General features: G+C 50.5%; 1 protein-coding gene across 7 annotated transcripts in view; it reads left to right on the top strand.

Moving 5' to 3' along the window:
• Positions 1-435: 435 nt before the first annotated feature.
• Positions 436-21,135, top strand: part of PKNOX2 (PBX/knotted 1 homeobox 2) — a 691,764-nt gene continuing 671,064 nt past the window's right edge. For all 7 annotated transcript variants that reach the window (XM_073320703.1, XM_073320715.1, XM_073320717.1 and 4 more), the window contains exon 1: positions 436-483. The gene's annotated coding sequence lies outside the window, so the exon portion shown is untranslated. The remainder of the gene's footprint in view (positions 484-21,135) is intronic.

The following is a 21,135-nucleotide window of genomic DNA, read 5'->3' as shown; positions in this document are numbered from 1 at the left end:
ATTGAACCGAACTGTAAACCCTGGCTAGGATGGAAACCAGCACCCCTAGTCCCAGCATCGATGGGTTTCCCTCACACCCGGGGCTTACAGTTTGGTTCAATGGCTCTCCCTACCCCCCTGTACAATTGTTCCAGCTAACCCGCATCTAGGGGTTGGGGTGAGATCTTTAAAATTCCCTTTGGAAGGAGTTAATACAGAGAAAAGGCCTTGTGGAGCTTGAGCCCCTGTCCCGCTGCTAACGTGTTTTCAAGCCCCAGCCCCGGGCGCCTCCCAGCCGGGCCGCTGTGCCGCAGGTCTGGGGAGCGCGCCCGGGACCGGGCCGAGCCCGCCGCCCGCCGCCGCCGGGCCGGCCCGCTAGAGGGAGCCAGGCGGCAGCCGGCGCGGGGCGGGGCGGGGCGGGCGGGGCCGTGACGCGCGGCGGCGGGCGGTGAGTATAGGCTGCGCGGCGCGGCCGGTGTCAGTGTGATGAAGATTGGCGTGCAGGTAAGCTGTCATTCAGCGCGGCCGGCGCGCACCCGGGGGCGGGCGGAGCCGGGCAGGGACCCGGCTGCGGGCAGGGGATGCGGGCGAGGGAGCCGGCCGCGCCGCCGGGCTGGGGAGAGGCGCTGCGCTGCGGGGCGGGGGGCGCGGGCAGACGCTGGAGGGTAACCCCGCACGTGGGGGTTGGCGGGTGCTGTGCAGGGGCAGAAGGCGGGTGCGGCGGGGTCGGTGAGCGGGGGAGGCAGGGGGTGCGGGGTCGATGCGGGCTGGAGGGGCAGGGGATGCGGGCTGGAGGGGCAGGGGATTCGAGGCTAGTGTGGGCTGGAGGGGCAGGGGATGCGGGGTCGATGCGGGCTGGAGGGGCAGGGGATGCGGGCTGGAGGGGCAGGGGGTGCGGGACCGGTGCGGGCTGGAGGGGCAGGGGGTGCGGGACCGGTGCGGCTGGAGGGGCAGGGGGTGCGGGACCGGTGCGGGCTGGCGGGGCAGGGGGTGCGGGACCGGTGCGGGCTGGAGGGACAGGGGGTGCGGGACCGGTGCGGGCTGGAGGGACAGGGGGTGCGGGACCGGTGCGGGCTGGAGGGACAGGGGGTGCGGGACCGGTGCGGCTGGAGGGGCAGGGGGTGCGGGACCGGTGCGGGATCGGTGGGGGCTGGAAGGGCAGGGGGTGCGCGGTCGCTGAGCGGTGGCGGGCAGGGGGTGCGGGTGAGGCGCGGGGCAGGAGCGGTCGCTGGCTGAGGGGCCGAGGGCAGGACCGGCTGTTTCTGCGCTTGACTCCCTCCCCCTGGCCGGGTTTCGGTGCCGGTAGCTGGGCAGGCTGCGCCGTGGGGCCCGGCCCCCTCCGCGGGCCAGGCTGGGGAGTAGCGGCGGGACAGTGCCTGGCGGAGCGGCGGCGATGGGGGCCGCTGGGCATGCGGAGAGCCAGCTGCGGGAGGCGCAGCTCCGAACCCCGGCCTGGGCTGCCCGGACCCGCCGCTCTGGGCCCGGGGGTGCGGAGTTTGTGCGGGTTGCGGGAGCCGAGCTGCTGGCGGGGGTTGCGGGAGCGGGCTGACGGGAGGGTTTCGGGGCAGCCCCGCCGCGCTGCGCTCCCAGTGCTACCCCACTGCGATGGGCTGCGGACCCGGAGCTCCTGCGCCGGCGGCCTCCAAGGGTCAGTGCGGTCCGGGTGGGGAGAGCCCGGGGACCGGGCAGGAACTGGGCCGAGCCCGCTATTCTCCCCGGGCGGCTGGTTGCCCGCGGCTCCGCTGTCCCGCCCTAGCCACACGCCGCCCGGGCCTGGCACCGCTGCCCCGGGAGCTCCGTTCACCCAGCGGAGGGAAGGGCACAGGGGGCTGGCCGGCTGCTGGTTCCAGCCGGCGAGGCTGCCCGAGCTGGGCCGGGAGCCGAGGAGAAATCGCGGCGGCCGAAGCCCGGGCAGGCGGAGCGCAGCGCCAAGCTCGGCGCCCCCAGGGACTGGCTGGGCTCGGCAGCGCGGCGGGCAGGGAGACGCGGACTCGCCCGCACGGCGGCTGCTCCGGGCTCGCTGCAAGCCAAAGCCCGCGGGAGCCGGGCTGGTGGGCGCCGCAGCGCCGCGTGTAGGGGCTGGCCGGGGAGCTGGGGCGCTCCACTGCGATGGTCTCCCTTGGCGAGCCTCCTGCGAGCTGCCCCGGGCACCGCGGGCCCGATCCCGCCGGCGGGCGCTGTGCGGAGCCCTGGGCTTGGGGCTGGCGGTGCTTGGGGCTCCCTGGAGCGGGGCAGGCGGGGAGCAGCGCCCCTTGGCGGGCTGGGTGCCCGGGCCGTGCCCGGCGGGCACAGCGGTCTCCGTGTGGGCGAGAGGAGGAAGCTCCGCCAGGCGCCGTCTCGCCGTCAGGCCCGTGTCGCTTGCGGGTCGCTGCTCTCGGCGGGAGCGGTGCTGAGCGGAGCCCAGGCTGGGCGCTGCGCGCCGCGGACCGGCGGGAGCGGCTGTGGCTGCCCGCTGTGCCCACCCCGGACCCTGCTCTGCCCGCCGCGCTCGGCTCGGCGGGGAGGGACTCGGAGCCCCTGGCGGGGAGGGACTCGGAGCCCCTGGCTCGGAGCTGTTCGCAGCTCTCCCGTCGCCCTGGCTTTGTCCCGGCCGGCGTCTGGCGCGGCGCGGGGAGCGCAGTGAAACCGCTGTTCCTGGGGCGGCAGCAGCCACGTTAGTGCGGGAAGGGCGCGGGTCCGAGGGGCCCGATCCCATTCTCCCGGCTGAGCGAGGGCAAAGCTTGGCCGAGCGTCCGCTCCCCTCTCGGCTCCCCCCGACGCGCGCCAGGCCGGGGGCTGTTCCTAGCTTTGCTCTTCGCACCAGAGCGCTCGGCTGCAAGGCTTTGACCGTCCCCTGACACCGGAGCGGCGGCTGCCCTGCGTGCCGGCACCCCCAGCCCGCCCGCGCCGCGGCGTTTGGCGGTAGCTGACCCTCTTGCCGGGACGTTCAGCGGCAGGACTGTCCGAGCCCATCCGGCTACGCCAGTGATGGGATCGGGGGAACCCCTGCCCTGAGCGTGGCAGATCCCACAGGCTTGAAGTTCTGCCGAGACAACGCCCGCGGCCGTCGGGAGTGGGCGGGACGGTGCCGGCTCTGGCTGCGAAGGGGTCCCGCCTGGCGCTGTGCCCCGCTCCGGGCCCAGGCGCGCTGGGGCTGCGTGTTCGCTTCCACCGTGCTTGGGAACAAAGGGGACGGAGGCAGTTCGGGGGGTGCGCGGCTAGGCAGCGCCAAGAGGGGGCAAGCGACGGGGAAGGTGGGAGACAAATTCAACTTTATCCAAACCATGGCTTCGGGGTTACCCATCTCCGTGGTCAATGACGCGCGAGACGAATCTTCAAACGGGGCTACGGCGAGGATAGATGGGGCCAAGGGTCCTTCTCCTAAGCACACCTTTGCCTTTCCAAGACCGCCTTCTGCTCCTTTGTCTCCCCCGCTTTTCCGCCTGCCCTGGGTTTTGGGTGGCTCTGGCTGTCTCCCAAGTGAAAGAGGCCGAGCAGTAGCGGTTTCTTTTCCACGCCGGGATGCACGGGGCTGCTGAGACGTGTATGTGAGCGATGCACTTGCTGGAGGTTCAGAGCCCGAAGGGACGTGCCAGGGACAGGAAGGAAAGTGTGTGGATTAAGTGTAATGCAGAGCAGGTTCCAGAAAGAGGGTCTGGAGGAAGACAGGGAAAGGCACGTGGAAAGTCCGCAAAATCAAACCCCCGCACAGACTTGCCCTTTGCCTGGCTTGCCCAAGCGCTTTCCGCTGTCGGCCTGCAGATTGAACCGTGGGAGGGGCTGCAGTGCTTTGCTGACAGCAAAGTTGTCAAAACATGTCACCTGGTGTAGGAGAAAGTGCGAGTGAGACTGGTGCGGGGAGGGACTACAGGACACCTCTTTGTCTGAGTGCTGGTGCCCTGACTGTTCCCGTTGTTCCGGGGCTGGGGCTAAGGACCTCAGCTCCAGACTCTCTGGATTCTGAGATCTGAAACGGACCTTTTCAAATCGATTTGACAATTCTGTGCGCACAGGGCCCTTGCCAGGTAATTAGGAATGATGGTTGGTTTAGGTGCTAGTCCAGGATTCACAACTGTGTTGATCATGTTTCAGAGTAACAGCCCTGTTAGTGCCACAAGTACTCCTTTTCTTTTTGTGTTGATCATGGGGCTTGCTTGGTGTGTTACATACCAGCTGAATTGACCTAGAATATTGTAATGAAGGAATATTCAAAATCATGCCCTTTCGCCTGCAAGCCTGTGTTAGCAAGTGTGAATGGGAGGCATTTGTGGAAATCTCTGGAAGACCTGGATTTACTGCTCTGGTGCTGTCTGTGAAGTCTCACTTCAGACCTTACTCAGTCTTGAGTTTTCACAAGTAGTGCAGAGGAACCCCCTGCATTTTGCTTTCTTTACCCCCTTGTGTTCTATTTCCTGCGGAAGACTGAGAGTCCTTTCTTACTGAGTGTGTCATTGCATTACGTTATCTCACTGAAGACACAGAAAATGCTGGCTTCATGTAAAAAGAAAAGGAGGACTTGTGGCACCTTAGAGACTAACCCATTTATTTGAGCACAAGCTTTCGTGAGCTACAGCTCACTTCATCAGATGCATCATGTATTAGCACACCAGCCAGAGTCCCCCTTCCACCAGGGCAACTCCAGAATAACTGGAGTTTTAAAAAAATATTTTATATTTATACCAGAGACAATCTAGAGTAGCTGAGATCCAGGTTTGGTGCAGAGTTTAAATTAAACAAAACCACGGTGGCACTAACGCCAACCGTTGTAAAAGTTCAACTTCAGTGCAGTTTGCTTAAAGCTATGTCTCCTGGAGGCTTTTGTTTAGGTTGCAGCAGAGTTGGCCTTCCATGGTTTCTAGTTACATGAAGCTTCTATGAAGGGCCTTTCAGCTAAGATCTATCTCACTAAAAACACATCCCTCCATGTAACAAGAAACCCTAAACCAAGCAGGATATTTTAAAACTGAAGCAATGAAGATTAGATTAAGTCTCCTCCAAACAGCTCTGTTCTGTTATTATTTTTGGCTGGAATGTGGGGGAAGGCAGCTGTCTCTGACAAGCCTTGTGAGAGTCAGAATAGATTTTAAATGTGGGGTGGAACAGCTTTGCTGTTGTAAATAATAAAATTGACTCTGAAAGCACTACAATAGCAAGTTCTGAAATGGTTGGTGCTGCTATAAAGCACATTTCAGTTGGACTTTTTGTGATTGTTTTTACTAGAGGGGGTTGTGACCTCAGAACTGGGTTTTACATATGAATCACAAAGACCTTTAATTTGTTTATCTGTCTGCATATATTCACACATTCAGTTTCACTTTCTGACCTTATTGAACATGCTTTATTCTCTAGCCATTACTTTGAACTGCCTTCTTACATTTATCTGACCTATAGGTTTTACTTTTTACTATTTTTACAGTTGACTTTAAACGGGGATTCCCTGCATTAAATAACACTAATAAGTGTGTGGGACTCATTGTGAGGTGACAGCAGGCACTGCACAGTTAAGGTTGTAGTTGGATTTCCATTATGAGCCAGAATCTGACTCTTTTTCCCCCGTTCTCTTAAAAATCACAATGTCAAATTGGCCTCAGAATTCGTAGGCTGACACACAAAACAATTGCACACATTGAGGTGAATTGGACAAAGGGTTTCTGGATAATGACATGCTAAAGAGAGAGTCACCTGGCTTTGAAAAGTCTTATGATGACTTTTCCTCTTCATAGCAGAAAATCAGGAAGAAGGAGCAGGAAATGACCCATTTCACTGAACTCCCCTGGCTGAGATCCAGCACTCAGGGTGAAAATTTAGTTGTTTAAAGTCTCATTTTAAAAGATATTAATTGTGGAACTGGTAGCATCAGCATTGGCAGCTTTAGCACATGGTGTCAAAGAGCTCTGGGAGTCCCAGGCCAAGATATTCCAGTGATCAGGAATTCTGGGCCCCTGACTTGGGTTGCCTTAAAGGTGCTGGATTTTCAGAAAGGGCCGAATTACCCGAATCTGAAAATTGAGCTCTTTAAAGCAGAAGGGAGAGGAGTCTTGGCTGTCTGGCGTCCCTGAGCTGGAATCCTCTTCATGTGAGTTTTTGGCAGCAGGAGGGTGTCATGGGGCAAGTACACCCCATCCCCCTTTGGGGTGGTGAAAAGGGTGTGTGGCTGAGTCCGCCTGACCACCCTTAGCCTCAGGGCTGTGTGGCCTAGTGGCCAGAATCAATACAGTTGCCCTCCCTTACAGGGCTGTGTGGCTCAACTCTCTCATAGGGTGATGCAGCCTGATGGTCAGTGAGGGGATAGGCCACCACCCGGTCGGGGGAGAGTGGCCAGGGTAGGGAGACACAGGCCCTTGCTACTCCACCAGGTCCCAGCCCAGGGCCCTGTCAGCAGTGAGTGTACTCTCTTCTGGGTCAGCAGAGATCCGACCAAAACACACTGATTTAGTTCCCAGTCCTCCAGCTGGATCCATGTCTAGTCCCTCTGCCTACTTCCTACTGTGTCTTCTAGTGGCATGGTCTCTGAGTCTCCGGCCTGTGAAGCTCCCACCGGTTCCAGTGTTCCCTGGGTGTCCAGCAGTAGCCGCGTGTCTGTCCGGACCTTGGAGGGTTTGGCCTCCATGATCTCAGATAGGCAACTGCAACATGCATCCTCCCACCTCAGTGGTCAGTCCAGACTAAGCTGGGCTACTCCCTTTTATGGCTGCTCCAATTGGAGCATGCCCGGCAGGCGCGAGGCTTCCTCTGCCCAGAGTGTGGCCAAGGGTGTCAGAGCCTTCCCAAAAGTGCCCTCCCACCCCCCCCAAGGCCCCATCCCCGGCCAAGCCAGAGTGGGGCCGGGGAGCCCACTTCCTCCTCGCCCGGGGTGAGGGTGGGGCCAAAAGCAGCCTCCTGCCCATGTCCCCACCCCCTGGGCCCCAGCCAGGGCAGGTGGAGGGTACATGTCACAGCTTCCCACGGCTGTCTGTGCAGCACTTACCCTGGCTGGGCCCTGGCGCCGAGCCCCTGAGCCCTCCCCAGCTGGGCCAGGTCGAGGAGAGCTGCGCAGGCAGGTGCGGGAGCTGGTTTGGACCCTCCACCTGCCCTGGGCGGGGCCGGGAGTCTGGGGGGCAGGGCATGGGCAGGGGCTGCTCTCAGCCCTCCCCCCCACTGCAGGCCGGTGGAGGGTCCGCATGACTCCCAAAACTGCTTGGGCTCCCCGGCTGGGCTCCATGCTGGCCAGGCTTGGGGGTGGGGCCTCAGGGCAAAGAGGAGGGGAAGGGGGTGGGGTCTGCCCCATTGAAAAGTGGGCGGGCTGTGGCCCCCTGTCAAGGCTGAATCCCCACTCTGGCACTTGGAGTGCAGAAGGTGGGGGCTCGCAAGGATTTTAAAAATTAATACTGGCCACTCCATTAAACTCCCAAGGTTACAGCTTTTCTCTGACCTTGGCTTGGTAAATGCTGCCACCACCCAAATGCAAAAAAAACCCCTTGAACCCAGGAAGGAGCACTTGGGAATTCCTCCCTGTGGGGTACCCTCAAGCTCTTTCACCCCCCTCTGGGGAAGAGCTGAGAAAGAAAACAAAGGAAATTAGCTGTTGCCACCAGTTAATTAAACAATATGTGCACAAACCTCTTAGGACACCAAAAATCCAATCCTGTTCTTAAAAAAAGGTAAATTTTATTAAAAACAAAAGGGAAGAAAATACATCTGGAACTTAGGCTTTTGTTAGATTTTTAAAAGAGCAATTCCAAAATCAAGCACCCAAAATAGCTTTCTTGGGAGTTCAGCTTAAAGGTTACAAACAAACAAACGTATCTGGGGTTAGCACAGAGGAGCTCCACAAGCCAAAATAAAGAAATAAACCTGATTCTATCTAAACATTCCCTGTCCCAATGATTCCTTCTAGGTATGGAAGATAATTTTTCATACCTGGTTCAAACCTTACACAGCATTCCTGCTTTCAGCATTGCTGCTCCCTGTCCCTGCAGCCCAGAGAGAATAATAAAAGTTTCTTTCCCAATTTTAAAAAGTTCTACCTTCCCATTGGCTCTTTTGGTCAGGTACCCACTTCCTTTTAATTACCTTGGGGACTTTTAACCCTTTCCAGGTAAAGCAAGCAGAGAACAGCTACCAAGAGGGATTTTGTAGCTAACTGGCTGGTTGGGTGTCCATAAAAGGGAGCTACCCCCCCTTCATTTATCACACCCCCCTGGCCTCCCCGGTTCCAGCACCACCGGGTGTGGCACCCCTCTCCCCATAGAGCACATGAGCAGCCTGCAGAGATTGCCCTGGAGTGAGGTTTGGCCCCAGTGGGTGAAATGTGTTGAACACTCAAGAGAATTCCCATTGGCATCACTGAGCTGAAAAGTGGGGACTGGGAGCTCGTTAGAACTCTCATCATTTTCCACTCTGGTAGCCAAGCAGAAGCTTCTAACTTGCTGTAATACTGATTAAAGTCAGATGCTCTTTTCTAAATGGCAAATTTTAGACCCTATTGTTCTCTCTTATTAACGCTGATCCAGGTTAGAGGTTTTCCTTTTTAGTCCCTTGTTGGGCTGCTCTACTGGCCTCTCACTTAGCAATACGGTCACCAGCAAAAGTCGTGAGAAACGACAGTCGTCATTAACTGACCCCCACATTACAGATTCCTGAGTGTCACTTACCTGGGTAAGGGCCTGGCAGCAACTCCCACAGCACATTCAGGTCTGCTGGTTCAGCGTGTCCAGGTTTGTGGTGGGAGAGTGACAAAACAGAGATGGGGCTTGATCATAAAATATAACACTCTGAGGCATGATACCATCAGGAAAAGTAGAATCAAAAACTGTGAGCAGAAATTAATGCTAATGTTGGCTGGAGCAGCATCTGCACGTGGGCAGGTAGGAGGAAGCAGTCTGGCTAAATGCACTTCACATTTACCAGCTAATGTAGAAGTCCGTCTACAACATGTAGATCTGAAGAGCATCCTGCAGGTTTGTGACTCTTTCCAGCTGCACATCCCTACAGCAACGAACAGGGCTCAGTGCTGCTTGTGATCCTGTAGCCAGTCTGCATAGGGATCTACAGAAAGGTTTTTCCTTGCCCTGCAATGTGATGTCCTTTCTCTGCTGGGCAGATTACAGGAAGCTTGTTGGTCAGTGGTCTGCCTGAGTTCACGGGACCCATTTTCCCTCCCCCCAGCTCTGTCAGAGCGAGCTAAGGCATTGGGAGTGGAAGCAGAGTGCTGATCTCACCAATGCTCCTCATTCAGTCACATATTGAGACAACTGACCTGTGGGAGGAGTTAGAAAATCAGAGCAGAGGATGGGGGAAGCTCTGGGGAGAGAGACCCACAGGGATGCTTACTCCACCAGAGGGAGAGAATGAGTGGCTAGGAGCCAACACATCACTGCTGTCCTCCATGAACTTATCTAGTTCTTTTTTGAACCCTATTATAGTCTTAGCCTTCAGAACGAAGGCGAGGAGTTCCACAGTTTGACTGTGCGTTGTATGGGGAAAAAACCTTCCTTTTGTTTGTTCTAAACCTGCTGCCTATTAATGTCATTTGGTGACCCCTAGTTTTGGATTCTTATGACACTTACCTTGGGTCATGCCATACACTAGCAGGGACATGACCGCTTATGTGAGTGAACATAGTTAGTAAGTTTGAGATGCTTCTCACTCTGACATCCCTGATATGTGCCACCAACCCCTACCACCCCAACCCTACTTACTGCGTAACGGTGCGATACAGAAGTCTCTAAAATTCCATATTTGGAAGCAATTAAATTCCTGATTGCTTGGAAGCAATAATGCTAATTACTGAATTTAAAAATATTGATGTGGCATTGCACTGCTTAAGTGTCTCTCTGTGCGAGATCTGCCAACCCTAGGTATACAACACCGCTGACCCTATTACATACACCACTATAGGCCACCATCTCAGCGCGCAGTATTGGCCAATAGTGGTGATAGTGAACATTTTTGCAAAGAATTTGAGGGATAATTCATTATGGGATGGTCTATAAGGTTATCTAGACACAGCAATCTCTGGGTGCAAACCTAAATATGCTTCAGGTAATGCATTTCCTTATTAAGTAACAATCACTGTAAGGAAATCTCACAGATAAGAAAATCATTTTTGGAGCCCAGTGTGTGTTCTGAGAGCGGAGAAAAGTACCCTGAATTAACAAAAGCCACTTAAATTTAGTCCCAAATGTAGGGCTGGCTTTTGGCTGAACAATGGCCGTGTAATCCTGGAGTGCGGCTCTACTGCGTGAGATTGGCCTTTGTGAAAGGCTGTCATCTGGAAGGAGTTTAGCAGCCCTCAGGGCAAGCAGAGGCATGACATGGCCCTTTATTATCAAGCACATTCCACAGATCTGCAATGCTAAGCAGAGTTGAGTCTGCTTCGTACTTGGGTAGGAAACTGAGGGACAGCTAGTGATTCAGTATATAAGAACGGCCATACTGGGTCAGACCAAAGGTCTGTCTAGCCCAGTATACTGTCTCGACAGTGGCCAATACCAAGTGCCCCAGAGGGAATGAACAGAACAGGGAATCATCAAGTGATCCATCCCGTCACCCATTCCCAACTTCTGTCAGACAGAGGCTAGGGACACCATCCCTGCCCAGCCTGGCTAATAGCCATTGATGGACCTATTCTCCGAACTTATCTAGTTCTATTTTGAACCCTGTTATAGTCTTGACCTTCACAACATCCTTTGGCAAGGAGTTCCACAGGTTGACTGTGCATTGTGTGGAAAAAACCTTCCTTTTGTTTGTTTTAAACCTGCTACCTATTAATTTCATTTGGTGACCTCTAGTTCTTGTGAGTATTAGAATGAGTAAATAACACTTCCTTATTTACTTTCTCCACAGCAGTCACGATTTTGTAGACCTCTATCATATCCCCTTAGTCATCTCTTTTCCAAGCTGAAAAGTCCCAATCTTATTAATTGCTCCTCATACGGAAGCCATTCCATACCCCTAATAATTTTTGTTGCCCTTTTCTGAACCTTTTCCAATTTCAATATATCTTTTTTGAGATGGGGCGACCACATCTGCATGCAGTATTCAAGATGTGGGCATACCATGGATTTATATAGAGGCAATATGATATTTTCTGTCTTATTATCTATCCCTTTCTTAATGATTGCCTACATTGTTTGCTTTTTTGACTTCCTCTGCACATTGAGTGGATGTTTTCGGAGAACTGACCACAATGACTCCAAGATCTCTTTCTTAAGTAGTAACAGCTAATTTAGACCCCCATCATTTTATATATAGTTGGGATTATGTTTTCCAATGTGCATTACTTTGCATTTATTAACATTGAATTTCATCTGGTGTCAGTCTTCCGTCTGAGTCCATAATGAGTCACTGCCCTGCACAGTGTTGGGCCCGGTGTGAGTGCCATCTTCCCAAAGGGACTTAAAACCAAGGCCCTGGCCGCTGTGGCCATTGATGCCCTTCTGATGCTTTTCACACTGGTAGGGATATTAACTCCACATTCCAGCTGCAGTTAATCAACTACATTCCCTCTGCAGTTTCAAGGGACTCTCCACTTCCCCCGCTAAAAGAGTGGGTATAGTCCTGACCTAGGCTTGCTGCCCCCTTCCACCTTAGACATGGCTGCATTCCAGGGGTGGGTGAGCTTTCCTATCTCCAGCTGAGAGCAGAGTTTGGCCTGGGGTGTGTTTATGTAGGTATTGCTCACTTCTCACTTCTGGAGAGGAAGGCAGCACCCTATGCCAGCAGCACTGTAACCATTTTTCAGGAGGGGAAGTGAAGAATAACTTCTTCCATTCCAGCTGCTGAGGGAAGTAGGAAGGCAGAAGGTGATGGTGGAATGGAGCCAGAATATGGAGTTCAGACTCCTGTTTTTGTGGGATGTGCCATGAGAGACTTAATGGCCACAAGGGGTCAGGGCCTTGAGTTTGAATCTTGTCTAGCACGACAGCGGCACCAAATGACATGGGTAACGGAAGGCAGAAATTGGCCATGGTCTGTCATGTAGCTTGGGATCTCCTAGGATGAAGGATGCTGTATACAGGTAAAGACATTGTGGTCATTCTTAGATGAATGTTTTACCACCTGAGCAGGGTTGCACTGAGCAAAATGGCAGTTTTCTTTTTAGAGACTTTTTGCCAATAAGTTGGGTAACTTTGTGCATAACCCTGAGTGCTTTAGATTTTGTTTGGTTTCGAAATACAACCTGGCTTGAGGTTTCTATTTTTTCTGGCAAACTCTGTAGTGACTTCTTTGAACTATATCATCAGACTGTGAGTGCTTCTCTTCCTGGGACACTATACAGTTATCTTTTGGCTTCAAAGACAAATCTTGCTCAGTCCCTAAACTCTTCCTAGAAGATGCCGATTGGCCTCATGTGCTCACATCCAGTGGCTCTGTTTGGTTCAGTTTGTGTTAGGAGAAGTTCACTCCCTGTTAATGGCTCTGAGTGAGTTACAAGCCAAAAACACCCAAGTATATTGGCACCTTCCCATTCCTGCACTTTCCTTGCCTTGCCAGTGAACTTTCTGATTGCTCAGTGGTTTCTAGGTGCAGTGGTGGGGTGACTGGCAGCAGGAGAGCTGTATCTTGAAATAGGAGTTCAGAAGTCGTGGAGCACTAACAGATCTCCAGAGGGGACTGTCTTCAGGCCTGGGAAGTCAGTGGAAATACTGCCATGGACCCTTGTGGGAGAAGGAGCAGTCCCATACCGAGACCCATACGTACAGACCGAGTCTCTGGTGATTTTTTTCCCTGCGTGATCGCACTCACCGTTGGTCTCTTCTGGACGTGTGCGGCCCCTGAGAGTTAATGTATTGTGGTCATGTCGTCAGCGCTTAGGGGGTACGTGGTAAGTTTCAGAACGGTGCGCACGACTGCTTCTACGATTGGGACTGCTTCTCATCTGAACAAAGTTTGGGTTTTATTTTTACACTGATGTGCAATACCGATAATGGTCTAATTCTGCATTGCCCCAGCTGGTCATAAAGCCAGAGTGTGACACTTACCCCTGCACTGCTGCAATATCTAGAAAAATATACAACAACAATGCGCTTGGACAGGGAAGGTCGGCAGCGCCGGAAGTCCATGACCACGTTGCACAGCTTTATTCCAGGCATCTAAAAGCACCGTAGGGTTATTACTGTTTTGGTGCAGTGAGGTTAATTGCAGGCGGCCACGTGGCTGCTGCCAGTCCATGGGCAGACAATGTGATCTTCAGGGCTCAGTGTGCAGGGCTCTGTTGCTGATGTGGGCTATCTGACCAACAGTGCTAGCTGGCAGTGACCAATGATGATGTCACTCCTCTCGAGACCAATTCTCAATAATCCATCCCTATGACTGATAAAGTCAAATGATCTTATGCCCAACGATCGCCTCTAGCAATGCACATGAAATGTCTCCAGCCTCCTGATGTCTTGTTTAAACAGCTTCCATGTTTCAGATTCGTAAGAGGATGGGAAATGCACAGGTTAGATAAATCCATAATTTTGTATGTAATTTCACCACCATTTGACTCCAAACTCTGTCCTGAGCCTTCATGGCTGAGGCTGCTAAACCAATTCTGCATTGTGCAGGAGGTCAGACTAGATGATCATAATGGGCCCTTCTGACCTTAAAGTCTATGATTCTATGATTCTAATTCTCCTTAGGGTGCCTGGCAGGCTGTGCCCACGTGAGGGCAATTTCCTGCCTAGACAGGTGAATTGATAATACAGTATTTAACAACTTTGGAGTTGCTTTCTTTTTTCATAGAAGGAGCAAAAGTTTAGGTGAACAGAAATACTCTGAAAGGTTGCTCTTGAGAGAGAGAACATCCTGGAGCACAAAGAAATGAGCTGGGACTCTAACTTTTTCCTGAGTCTTTTCTTGTCTTTTATACAGTGCCAGAACTCCAATAGTTCCTTCCACTTACAGTAAATAAATAAAATATAAAACGAGTGCATAGTTACCATGAGGACAGCACTTCCTGGTCAGAGTTGATGGGGAGGCGACAAAAGTTCTATAAGGCAGTTAGGATCCCTAGCGTATTGGGATCCTAAATCTACCCACAAAGACTCTGCTGAAATTAAAATAAATAAAATTCAATGATTAATTGAAAAATAAAAATGGAAAAATAAATAAAACCCATGTTTTTCTTTCTGCTGAGTTGCCTTCCCCATTTTTCCTGCCCCCCAGTCACTTCCTTGAAAGAGACAAATTTTTTTTCTTTTTTCATATGCACAAGGGTAAAGTGAAAATCAGCAAACCCATTTCCTTGCGCATTTGAGTGAGATATGGGTGTCACACTGTGTGGAGAGGCTCATGAACGTGGGTGCCAACCTCAGGGCAGACTGGCACAAAGTAGGGCACAAATCCCAAAAGGTTGTATGCTCTGTAATTAGATTTCAGCAACCAGGTGACAAGTGTGAACTTCCAAAGCATGATACAGCCTTAGCCTGGAGTCACTAAGGCACTTCGGTCTATCTTGTCACCTGAGCAAGCCTGCTTTGGTGATAGATGATCCCTTACACCAAAAATCACAACAATATCCAAGTTATTCCCAGTCCCAAAGGATCAGTCACTTACCCTAGGTCAGATCTCAAACCCAAGACAACTCTTGTAGCCAATCCTATAATACTAGCTAAAGATTTATTGCCTGAAGCCAGGTCTACACTACAGACTTATATTGGGATAACTGTGCCACTCAGGGGTGTGAAAAATTCACACCCCATGAGTGACATAATTATACCCACCTAATCCCCAGTGTAGACAGCGCTATGTCAGTTGGAGAGCTTTTCCTGTCAACATAGCTACTGCCCCTCGTGGAGGTGGATTAACTATGCCAACAGGAGAATCTTTCCTGTCGCCTTAGGAGCACTTTCACTTAACTCCAATTTCTATTTTATCAATACTAACAGATGGGTGAGTCAGACTGGGTTCCAGCTATGCATTCTTCAGTGTTCAGTGATGCCTAGTGGCCTCAGCATAAGCTGGCAGCTGGCCTGAGAGCCTCACAGTGAGTAATAGACAAGGGGCAGAAAATGGCTCCGCTCCTTCAACAGAGCAACCATATTTCAGCTGCCCCTGAAGCCCTAACTCATCTGCCCAAATCCAGGGGAGATTAAAGTTCATCTCACAGGTAAAAACGCAAGAGAACATAATTGTTTATCATGCGCACAGGGATGGTGATAAATAGTCTGAGACCATCCTCTGCGGTGTTCTGATGTTGCCAGTAACTAGAACTTGGCAAATGGTCTGGTTCACCCAACTGCATCTGAAATTGGGCTTCAAGGATGGTCCAGTCCTAATAGGTGCTTTGGGCCTGGGATCCTGACAAACTACAAGGAAAGGGGTTCTCGTAGCATCTGGTCGCAGGACGACTGTTCAGACTGAACTATACTGTCTGCTTAATTTGCTTCAGGATATGAAAGGCTGTGATTGCAACCGCGTGCGGATCGTGCACAGTGTGGGATTCGGGCTCCTCGCTGATCCTCGTTCTTTCTATTTGTGTAGTGACTAAAGAGATGATCCCGGCTGACACTTTTGACAGCCACAGCCTGCTATCATAGAGCAGCAGGGTCTGTTTAATCTGTGGCTCTCTGCTTTGGATGGACACCCCTAGGAAGTTAACAGTGATGCTGCAGGTTTGCCACCATTTATTTTTCAGCCAAAATGAAACCAGCAAGAATTGCTTGTAAATTGAGGTAACAATGGCCCTCATGCGAGCTTTCTAAATAGTTTTCAGAGTAACAGCCGTGTTAGTCTGTCTTCGCAAAAAGAAAAGGAGGACTTGTGGCACCTTAGAGACTAACCAATTTATTTGAGCATGAGCTTTCGTGAGCTACAGCTCACTTCATCGGATGCATACCGTGGAAACTGCAGAAGACATTATATACACACAGAGAACATGAAACAATACCTCCTCCCACCCCACTGTCCTGCTGGTAAAAGCTTATCTAAAGTGATCATCAAGTTGGGCCATTTCCAGCACAAATTCAGGTTTTCTCACCCTCCGCCCCCCCCCCCCCAAACTCACTCTCCTGCTGGTAATAGCCCATCCAAAGTGACCACTCTCTTCACAATGTGTATGATAAGCTATAAATTGGTTAGTCTCTAAGGTGCCACAAGTGCTCCTTTTCTTTTTTCTAAATAGTGAGACTGATCAGCATTCTCCAAATTAATCCCCATGGGGGAGTCTTTGTGTTGAGGTTCTGGAGACCAAAACTTATTAGATCTGCAATAAATCATATTCCTAAATGGCCTCTGAAGATGTTCCAGAGTATGCTGGCCCTTGGCTCTCTGCCCTGCTGGTGGCTTATGCTTTATGGCCCACTGGTGACACTAGCCGGGCAGCAGCAGGAGAGTCAAAGCACATGCTACACTTGTGAATGCTTGAAAATAGAAGAGAGGAATGACTTCTGCTGGAGCCGAAGGCCGAGTGGGACAAAATAACTGATTGGGCCAGATCATGTCCATCTGCAGAACTCCCACTAAGTCTAAAAGCACTCGGAAGGCCCTCTGGACATGCGTGCAGAGTTCCTTTGGGGGTGACTGGGGTACCATGATCTTCCTTGGCTGATGTCTCAAGATCAACAGAGATTGAACAGACCTTGGAGATCTGCAGAGGCCTGGAGTATCGCATGGGGCTGGCTCCTCTGCACTGTTTCTTGAACCCCCTGCCATTGGCATCCTGCTGCCAGTGGCTTCCCTGCCTAAACCTGGGTGGTCCCATATGGATTGCAGAAGGATTTACATTAGCAAAAGTGCATCTGCAGGACTGGGCAAGGGACAGTGGAGCAGGAGGGGGGTGAAGAGGCTACTACTTAGGCTTGCCTCCTCTCCCTCGGACAGTTTTTGAACTACTGTAACCGGTTTTCTACTTCTCTCATCTGTCAGAGGGCGAAGTTGGGGTGATCTGGCCCATTATCTGAAAACGTCTTGTATGGGGTTGGGATCTGAGCTATAAGGGACTCCTTTCTAAGCAACCAGCACAGAGACATTTCTGGCCTTCATACCACCCCCCAGTAGGGTTATGTGAGCATAAGTCAGGAGCATCTTTAATTGTTTGGAGCTAGGCTCTCTAGGTTCAAGCTAATTTCACATGTGTGATTGAATAATTCAATTCTCAAGTAAGTTTGCCACTACCCTCCACCAAACTGAGGGTCGTAATGATCATTAGACTGATCCTGGAGAGCTTTTATGGAGCTGTAGAAGAGACTAAATATGTGATTAGTACACAGGGAGTAGATTTCCCCCTAATGAGAATTGGAATTGGAATCCCGTTAAGAACAAATGCCCTCTAATTAGAAAAAAATTCTTTCATGGCATCATTAGTCAGACTGTTAAGATTCCAACTCAAAATAACAGTAAGAAGGAGAGGAAGTAACTGTGGTCCCTGAGAATAACTGACAGCTTTTCCCCTGAAGAAGAGCTCTGTGTAGAGCAAAAGCTTGTCTTTCACCAACAGAAGTTGGTCCAATAAAAGATATGGCCTCACCCATCTCCTCTCGCTAATATTCTGGGACCAGCATGGCTACAAGAGCACTGCAAACAGCCTTTCCCCTGTTCAGAGGAGGGATTAATGGGTCAGATGACGTTTGAAGCCACTTTTTGTCACTAAGGGCTGCACTGTGGTTTTTCTTGGTGGTAATTGCAAGGAACAGACAGATTTTCCACGATGAGGCAGCACCAGAAAAGCAGGTAGTTTGATGAGGTCTCCGTTGAGCTGTTTCTCAAGGCAATCCCCAGCAGAAAGCAGCCTTTCTAATACCGGTAGGAAACAGCTGCCTTTGGTCACAGCATGCCCGTGTCTGCTTCCGAACAGCCCTGTCAGAACCGCACCGTTTCTGCAGCACAACGGCCTGGTAGAAAATGGCACATGCTGATCTCATTACAGCACTGTAAATCTGGAGAAACTCCACTGACTTCAATGAAGTTACTCTGGATTTACAGTCATGTAAATGGTATCAGAATGTTGTCTTGGCTCCCTCGCTGTTTGTGCTTTGGAACTCCTCATGCTCCCATGTCCCGCAGACAGAGCGGACACTGTGCAGAGTAAAGTTGGTGAATTAAATTAAACATTTGTCAGCTAGCTTGTTAGGATCTAAGATTTGTGAATGTTTGAATTAGCATCTGTTAAATATTTGCAAGCATGGAGATGTGCAGGCCTTGGAAAGAACTGTGCAATTATTTTTTTTAAAAAGGCTTGCCAGGGTGGCAATGGCCAACCATTGCCTTTTGGGCAGAGCTGCTCTTCCGTAAGGCCCTTTCTGATTGACAGGGCACTTGAGCTCTCTTCGAAGAGCCGGATTTGAGGGAGTCGAATGGTTGGTGTGCAGAACTCATGGTGATGGGCTGGGGTCCTTTCTCAACGACACTAGGAATAATGAGATGAAATTAAGAAGGGAAAAGTCAGGCTGAACACAGTATTGTCAACCCCAAGTGTTCAAAAATCACGCGTCAGGCCCCCCAGAATCGTGAGATTGACTTAAAAATCAGGAGATTTAAAAAACAAAATAAAGCTTTTGGCTTTTTATTGTGTTTACTTTCTGATGGCTGGGCCATTGGGGGCCACATTTCCAAGCTTTTGTTTCTGCACGCTCACAAGGGCAAGAAACGTATCTTTTCTTCAGTTAAAGCCAAGCTTCTCCTGTAGTCATCTGGCTCTGGGATCTGGGGCTTCAAGAAGAACACCACCAAGAGCGCTGACAACACTCTGAACGTGAAGAAGCTCTTTCTGACAGTGAGGTGGATCAGGCTGTGGCTTCATCTCCTAGAGCAAATGGCAAAAGCCTTCTTGCTTGGGATCTGTAGAACTACAATGGAGGGTGCATTAGAGACAGGTCCATGACCCTGTGGGATAGGATGGATGCACAAGTGTCTTTCACCTCAAACTCCTGTGACTCTAGTTCCTTGTAGTCTGTGGACCCTGTTGCCCAGTGCTCTAGTCTAGACAGTGTTGTTCTCACCCCACTCTGATGACTGGCCGTCATTCATGCTGCTGCTTCACACAAATCAAAACTTTGAAAGTCTGCAGGTGGCAGAAATTCTGGCAAATGCAGGAAGAGTCACCATCAAAATTCTCTCTCCCTCCACCCCATGCAGTCTCCAAGCAACTGTTGTGACTTTAAAAAATATATATATTTTTGCTGTTGTCTGATGCCGAGTGTCTCTCCTCACATAACTATGGGCATCTGCGTTGGTGTCACCTCCACTTCTGAAAGAGGGTTCTAGTTAAGTACGTTAGAGATGATGGACCAAATCCAAACTCTGTATAAGTGCAGTTCTAAAGCCAGTGAGATTTCACCTATGTAATTACATCAGATCTGAATTTGGCTCTGCGACAACAGTATCAATGTTCTTCCCTTTGTGCTTGGATTATGATTCTGGCACAATTTCTACAAGTATTCTTTGACTGGGATGTCAGTGACTAAAAGCAGAGATGCTCTTGGTATGGCCGCCAGGCTTATTAGATCTTTGTGTAAATGCAAGAGCTGTACCGCTGACAGGAAATCTGTCCTTCATTCCTACACGTGTTATCTAAAAGCCCCTCTGTTGAAAGCTGCATTTGGTTGCAATTTACTGTCCAAGGCTGGTTAAAATGTCCAGAATATGTGTGGATTACAGGTGGATAAATGTTCTTTAAATTACAGGCATTTCACAAGCCAGAGCAGAGAAGAGGGCATGGTGAAAATGCATGATCATATGCCCTGGTTTGCAGTGCCATGTTGGTGAGGAGCTGTAGCGAAATACAGCTGCAGTGGATCAGAAACGTGCCCATCAGTAATGTTGTTATATATGTAGCTTTCAACTGTAATAAGGTGTTGCAAGAACGATGAAAATACTTATCACTAAACCCACATTTTTCTGCAAGCACAGGCGGTGCTCCTACTTTCCGCTGCTACAATGTGCTGCTTTGTACTGTCAATAAAATAATTAAATCTCATTGCTCAGTTACCAATTTTCAGTCTATTGCTTTGGTTTTTCACCTGTGAAATACTGAGATCTGAAAATCCCAGCTTTACTTTAAACATGTCTACCAAATGATGTTATTTCATGACAACTCTAAACTGCTAAAGAATGTGTCGCAAAACAGGATTTTGGCCATTAAAGTCACATCACCCAAAGTCAGGAAACCGCTGTGTAATTGCTTCCTGTAGTAGCAAGGGCAGAATTAACATAAGTGATGCTGCTGCACCATTAGAATTAATGGTTTAAATTTGTTTGAGTTTAAACTTCCCCGAATTTTACCTGGTATCAAACAAGTATGGTTTTCCTGAGATGACTAAGGGGGGGGATAGGACAGAGGTCTATAAAATCATGAATGGTGTGGAGAAAGTGAATAAAGAAGTGTTATTTACTCCTTCACATAACACAAGAACTGGGGGGGTCACCCAATGAAATGAATAGGCAGCAGGTTTAAAACAAACACAAGGAAGTATTTCTTCATACAGTGCTCAGTCAACCTCTGGAACTCATTTCTAGAGGATGTTGTGAAGGCCAAAGCTGTAACTGGGTTCAAAAAAGAATTCATAGATATTAAGGTCAGAAGGAACCGTTATGATCATCTAGTCTGATCTCCTGCACAACGCAGGCCACCGAATCTCACCCACCCACTCCTGAAATAAACCTCTTACCTATGTCTGAGCTATTGAAGTCCTCAAATTGTGGTTTAAAGACTTCAAGGTGCAGAGAATCCTCCAGCAAGTTCATGGAGGATAGGTCCATCAATGGCTCTTAGCCAGAATGCTTAGCCAGGGATGCAATCCCATGCTCTGAGCGTCCCTAGCCTCTGTTTGCCAGAAGCTGGGAATGGATGACAGAGGATGGATCACTCAGTGATTGCTTGTTCTGCTCCTTCCCTCTGAAGCACCTGTCCCTGGCTGCTGTTAGAAGAAAGAACCCTGGCCTAGATGGACCATAGGTCTGACCTAGTCTGGCCATTTTTATCACTCACCTCGGATTTCATTCTAGTGCCACAAGTAGGGCTGTCAAGCGATTAAAAAATTAATTGCGATTAATCGTGCAATTAAGTTAATTATGATTAATTGCGCTGTTAATAATAGAATACCATTTATTTGAATATTTTTGGATGTTTTCTATATTTTAAAATATACTGATTTTAATTACAACACAGAATATAAAATATTCAGCACTCACTTTATATTTATTTTTGAGAAATATTTGCGCTGTAAAAAAATAAAAGAAATCGTATTTTTCAATTCACCTCATTCAAGTACT

This window comes from Lepidochelys kempii, chromosome 22, assembly GCF_965140265.1.
Source record: "Lepidochelys kempii isolate rLepKem1 chromosome 22, rLepKem1.hap2, whole genome shotgun sequence".
Classification (NCBI taxonomy): domain Eukaryota; kingdom Metazoa; phylum Chordata; order Testudines; family Cheloniidae; genus Lepidochelys; species Lepidochelys kempii.
Note: the sequence above shows the minus strand (reverse complement) of the source record. Positions and strands in the feature narration are given on the sequence as shown.